The sequence below is a fragment of the Anolis sagrei genome, chromosome 3 (genome assembly GCF_037176765.1).
Source record: "Anolis sagrei isolate rAnoSag1 chromosome 3, rAnoSag1.mat, whole genome shotgun sequence".
In the NCBI taxonomy this organism is placed as follows: domain Eukaryota; kingdom Metazoa; phylum Chordata; class Lepidosauria; order Squamata; family Dactyloidae; genus Anolis; species Anolis sagrei.
The window spans coordinates 143002026-143008422 of record NC_090023.1 but is presented as its reverse complement, the minus strand read 5'-3'; positions in this window follow the sequence as shown (position 1 = coordinate 143008422).

Sequence of the window (6397 nt, the reverse complement as noted above, 5' to 3'; positions counted from 1 at the left end):
TTGTGTTTTGTTGTGTTTTGTGTTTTGTGTTTTGTGTTTTGTGTTTTGTGTTGTGTTGTGTTGTGTTGTGTTGTGTTGTGTTGTGTTGTGTTGTGTTGTGTTTTGTTTTGTTTTGTTTTGTTTTGTTTTGTTTTGTTTTGTTTTGTTTTGTTTTATTTTATTTTATTTTATTTTATTTTATTTTATTTTATTTTATTTTATTTTATTTTATTTTATAAAACATTTATATTCCACCCTTCTCACCCCGAAGGGGACTCAGGGCGGAGCACAGGATATATACGGCAAACATTCAATACCGGGACAAGAATTCATTATATGCATACATAAACACTAAAAGCATTTATCTCAATATTAAAATCCACTGCTTAAAACTGTCTTAGAATCCTAGAGTTGGAAGAGACCTCATGGGCCATCCAGTCCAACCCCCTGCCAAGAAGCAGGAAAACTGCATTCACAGCACCCCTGACAGATGGCGATCCAGCCTCTGTTTAAAAGCCTCCAAAGAAGGAGCCTCCACCACACTCCGGGGCAGAGAGTTCCACTGCTGAACAGGTCTCACAGTCAGGAAGTTCTTCCTCATGTTCAGATGGAATCTCCTCTCTTGTAGTTTGAAGCCATTGTTCCGCATCCTAGTCTCCAGGGCAGCAGAAAACAAGCTTGCTCCCTCCTCCCTATGACTTCCTCTCACATATTTATACATGGCTACCATGTCTTCTCTCAGCCTTCTCTTCTTCAGGCTAAACATGCCCAGCTCCTTAAGCTGCTCCTCATAAGGCTTGTTCTCCAGACCCTTGGTCATTTTAGTCACCCTCCTCTGGACACATTCCAGCTTGTCAATATCTCTTTTCAATTGTGGTGCCCAGAATTGGACACAATATTCCAGGTGTGGTCTAACCAAAGCGGAATAGAGGAGTAGCATTACTTCCCTTTATCTAGACACTAGACTCCTATTGATGCAGGCCAAAATCCTGTTGGCTTTTTTTGCCACCAGTGGGTCATCTGCATCAAATCTAATTGGCCTGGTAAAGTTTCTTATCACTACTTTATTGCACTGTAGGAGTTATGAAAACAAAATTATAGGTTATGTAGGACTTCACTTTCTGTGTTGCTCTATGTATTATGCAAATTTTCAGGGTTAAAAACAACTATCACCTGTTGACATTGTTGTTTTTATGGAATACATAAGTGAGTTCTGGGGAAACAACTTTTATTGCTACCTTTTCACAATAGATGATCCATTTGCCAAGTGGCACTGACAGCTAATTTCAAATCATTTTTCTGCGCTGGATGGGTGAGGGAGCACACAGTATTTGTTTAGGACACAATTTCTGAAATGCTGTACAGTGGGCCCTCAGTACAAGCTAGGGTTTGGTTCCAGGGCCCTCTATGCATAGCTAAACTATGGATACTCAAATCCCATTATATACAATGCCGTGCTAAATGGTGTCCTGTATATAAAATGGCAAAATCAAGATTTGCATTTGGGATTCTTATGTATATTATATAAAATGTGTATGGGTGTTTCAAACAAGGGATGATTGAGCCATGGATAAGGAAAGCTGACTGTACCTCAAAAAGAAGGTATGCCCATCTGGTTCCTTAGACCAAAGACACAGAAGAGATCTCTCATTGGCCAATTTTCTGTAGCATTATAAAATCTGCATGTATATTGGCTGCACAAAACTCTCACAAAAGGCTGGGAATTAACTAGGAACAAAAGCAACAGAAAAAGGGAATAAAATGTCCTTTCTTTGTATGCAGCCACAAGCATCTGGTTCTGTTTCTGTGCTTTACGACACCACAGGTTCTTGTGTTATCAGAGTGCAGTGATCATCTCAGAAATCCTCTTTGCTGTCAGGCTTGGAAATTAAGGTACCATATATAGCAGGCATGGGAAAAAGTTGCCCCTCCGGGTGTTTTGGACCAACTCCCACAATTCCTAACAGCTGGTAGGCTGTTAGAGATTGTAGGAGTTGAAATCCAAAACATCCAGAGGGCTGATGTTTGCCCATACCTGGTATATACTCATGTATAAGTCAACCTCATGTATTAGTCAAGGGGGCCAAAATTATGGCTTTTTATATGACCCATTGATAGTTTGGTGGTCATTTTGTAGAGAGGGGGGAGAACCAATGTTGCCTCAAAGGGCTTCCCCGCTGCCATTTTCCCATCCATTCAAGAATTTCAGAAGCAACATCGTAGTGGGGTTGGTTCTTCTTTTAGGTTCTCCTGGGAGTATACTCTTGCCTATTGTCACTCTACTCAGAGCCCTTCTAGACAAGCCTTTAATGCGAGACCTATCTCGCTTTTACCAGACGTGTCCAAACAACATGGGAACTGACTCCCAGGATTTCCCTCCTCCCCTCTCCTAACATGTCATTTTCTCATGCTAGGAGGACTATAGGAAGAGGCCTGTGCTGTCAGCAAGACTATCCACTAAGTTTTGGGGTCCAAATGGAGTGGCTTCATGCCATCCCGATTTGACTTAGGATTGCATGTAGCCACCCTCCACCCAGTGAAAGTGCAGGGTTTGGGTTGGGAGTGGGGACTACAACCCATGCAGAAGTGGGCTATTTTATTTTAACCTGTTTCCTCGAGTTTTAGCTATGTCTGGATGCACCCTCAGAGAAGGAAACCATTCCTTTAAAAATATAATTAATGTACAATATTTACACTGATTTGTGGGAGTTTTTTTCTGAACTATCTAGACTTATATACATGAATATATAGAGTAGGTGATATGGCAGGAAAAGTAGTTCAATAGGAGACAAACTGAATTGCTTTATCTAATGATGGAAAATCTGGTCACAGTGAAAGGTGGTATGTATACTCCAACTCTCTTCAGCTTGGGAGTCCCCTATTCAGCCACCAAGTTCTCTCACAACCAAGTCATATGCAGACCTTAACCATTCCTTGCCCGTTAAAAGAGCCAGCAAGCTTCAGATGCTAGAGTAAAAAATTGCATCACCTCCACATGTACTTCACATTTTTGGTTTTTTAAATGATCAACATGACTATCTCATCATTTTTGTAGTTGAAAATATTTATGGTTAGCCTTGTAAGTCATCATTGTAATGTGTAGTTTTGTTTTTGTACTAAGTTCAACCCCTGCCTTTTTCATACTAAAATGTCACTTCAGCTTTATCCCATGTCCTAGGAAATCGTTGCAAAGGAAGACAAATGGTTCTATAGGGCTTTCCCCTGTGTATCCTATCCCAGGGATTCAGGTCCTGCTTTGCATTTTTGTCTCTTTGTTTCCTGTAGTCATAGGAACAGATCTTATGGCAGAAGAAAAATACCATGTTCATACCTTCTGTTGTTTCTCAAGAGGAACATAAAAAAATGAAACTCAGTAGGACTATGGTTGGTAGGAGATATAATAAGAGCCAGTGAATAAGCCTGGCTTGTGGCTGTTTATGCGATTCATCACATAAAAGTCCCGAGATTTCAAAATTTTCTGATATATAGGGAGATTAGTGAAAACGTAAAGGCCAGAACAACTGTTATGTTGTATTGTGCTTCTGCTGGAAACAGTTTAGGAGCCACTGTGCTTCAACCAAGACATGGACAGGTTGTGTATTACTCAAAGCTATCAATGACAGAACTGGAGTGATGTAAATGCATAGAACACATGGTTTATATTCCTTGTTTGACTTGACTGATACTATTGACTGATTTGCAAACATTGCCCAACAATTCAAATACAATCAAAATTCATGACAGAAAATCATAAGAAACATGAGGTGTGTTATGCCATGTAGGAATAGCTGTCTGTTCTGACTAGTAGTAATTCTCCAGGTTTCCAAGTGAATGTCTTTCAAATCACCAGCTACCTTATTCTCTTGAGTGGAAGTGCCAGAGATGTTATCATTATGCAGAACATAACTGAACCACTTTTATTGTCCAAGTAGGTGGTGATGAGTAAAGAAGGGGAAATTGTATTCTAGCCAGCTTGTTCTTAGAAAAAACAAACATCTCACTGTATTCCTCTGATTTTGGGATCCAGTGTGCTTTTATTGAGGTAGAGAAGTGTCTGCCTATGCACTCTAGCACTCTAGTCAGAGGCAGACAAATGACATCATTGAAATCTACCTAGACCTTGGCTGATGATGTCATCAGTCTGTGTCTGGTTGTGGGGCACTGCAAGATGCTTCTTGTACATTGCCCCTACTCTCAGCCAGCTTCAGAATGGCAGCTGATCCAAGCTATTGCAGAAAATCCATGAATTGGGGAAGAGTAGTCATTGCAAATGATGGATACACAACTCTGCAACAACAAAATACACAGACCTCTGATGAAGCCTGCATGTCACTAGCTGCATGTCTGGTGTAAAGCAGGAATATCGTGCAGTCTTCCGTATGTTTGTTTGCAATTCTGATTTCCCTAGTTAGCATAGCCTATGATGAGTCACTTGACGTAAAATGACACCTTGATACCTCTCTTTTTGGAAGTCGGTGTGACTGCAGACAGTGTCCCTGAAATCTGCCCTTTTTTTACTTCTTTGTCCTTTGGCCCCTAATTTTTGTAACAGCTAACCTGACAATGAATTCTGTAACTCGTTTCAAGTATATATTTTGTGTTGCTCCTAACACAAACTTATTCTTGACATCTAGATAATGAACCATTTGAAATGTAGATAATGTGTGTATACCATATTTCACTGCATAGTAGTCACACTTTTTTCCCCTGGGGGTGGGGAAAAAGGTGTAACTGTTATGTGGTGGCAACTGTATGCAGTGAAAAAATACTTAGGGCCATGGGACTTTCCTTGGCTGACAGCTGCAAAGTTGCCTGTGTGTCTGCTCCTCGGACAGACAGGACTTTCCTTAGCTGTCTGCCAAGGGAAGCCCCATAGCTTTCATCTCCAGGCGCATGAGCAAGACAGCCTTCACCCACACACATGGCTGCTCTTTGGAGCGGTAGGAGTTCTCTCAGCTAGGAAGCCCCATGGCTCCAAGGAGTAGGCGTACGAGCAGGTGAGTGCGACTATTATGTGAGGAAGATCACTTTACCATTATACACTGTTTCGAATATTTTAGTTCTAAGTCGGTGGTTCTTAACCTTTATCCTTGACCCCTTTTAAATATATGTTTGTTTCCAAAGACCACAATGCATTTAAAAAAATTAAAAATGTTTAAAATTTCCAAATTTAAATGACTAGATCTCATTCACTCCACCCTCTTTTGGCCATCAACGGCCTCTCTGATGTTCCCTCACTATTTTATGCCCACCAAAGACTTTTCTGTAAGTACCAAGTGACTCTAGGAGTTGAGACTTTGCTTGCTGGGTGTGCATGTGGATACATGAAATGCGGAGGAATCTAGCTTCCTTCTCAATTCTCCACCCTGTGCATTGTCCTGATGTGCATGAGAGAGATGCATGATCCTCAGCCCATACGTATGTACATGTAATACACACCCTCACCCAGACACCCAGAGTGTAGTGCCCTCTGTTCTAGAACTGCTACAAATTCCAATGCTTCTGGTGCCACTACAGGTTATGTCAACTAGCTTGCCATACTGCCAGCTCACCCCATCCCTCTCACCAATGAAAGCAACAGCACTGTGAATCTGTCTCTCTACAATATTTCTCACCTTCACGCGTTGGCAATCTTATAGAAGGCTTGTTGCCTGATATTATTTGCCATAAGTCTGTTTTAACAAAACATGACACAATATGCCATACAAATACATGATTTTCATTTAACTTCTGATTCTGGAACTTGTTTGAGGCCACCTTCCATTGCCCATGTAATCACCATCCTGGTTTCAAACCTATTCCAGACATGGCTGTCTAATCATCTGCACAGCAACACTGATTTCTGCCAACCCAGTTCTGAACTGATCTAAGTGGTCAGCATAGATTTGTCCTAAGTCTCTCATTATCCCAAAGGTGTAAAGGATATTTTGCACCAATCTACCTCCCTGCCAGCCTTCAGTATCCACTTCTTCAGCTCAGCTTCTTTCTTTGTTGTAAGTTGGTTGTCTCCTGTAGCTTGATGCTTTTGTAAATCATAATCACAGCTCATCCCAGGGATTCTTCTTCTGATGGCTTCTCCATACAGATTTTTATCATATCCTCACCAAATGCTGAGTGAGTATACATGGGTATTATTATTATTATAAAGCAAACTGTCATGGGCTGTGCCATACATTCAGGCCCTAAAATTAGCAATTAATATAACGCTGGCATTTTACACTGTCCACTCACACACATCTTTAAAATATATATTTTTAAGGATTCCAGTACAAACACATCAAGAATTCCAGTCAGTCTTCTCAGAGGGTGTATGATAAATATTGGTGTTTCTGACTGAAACTGATCTGCAGGACAGACAAATGGAATACCCAATATGGATTTCCTACTATCCAGCAATAGGAAATCTGTCTTATGTTTC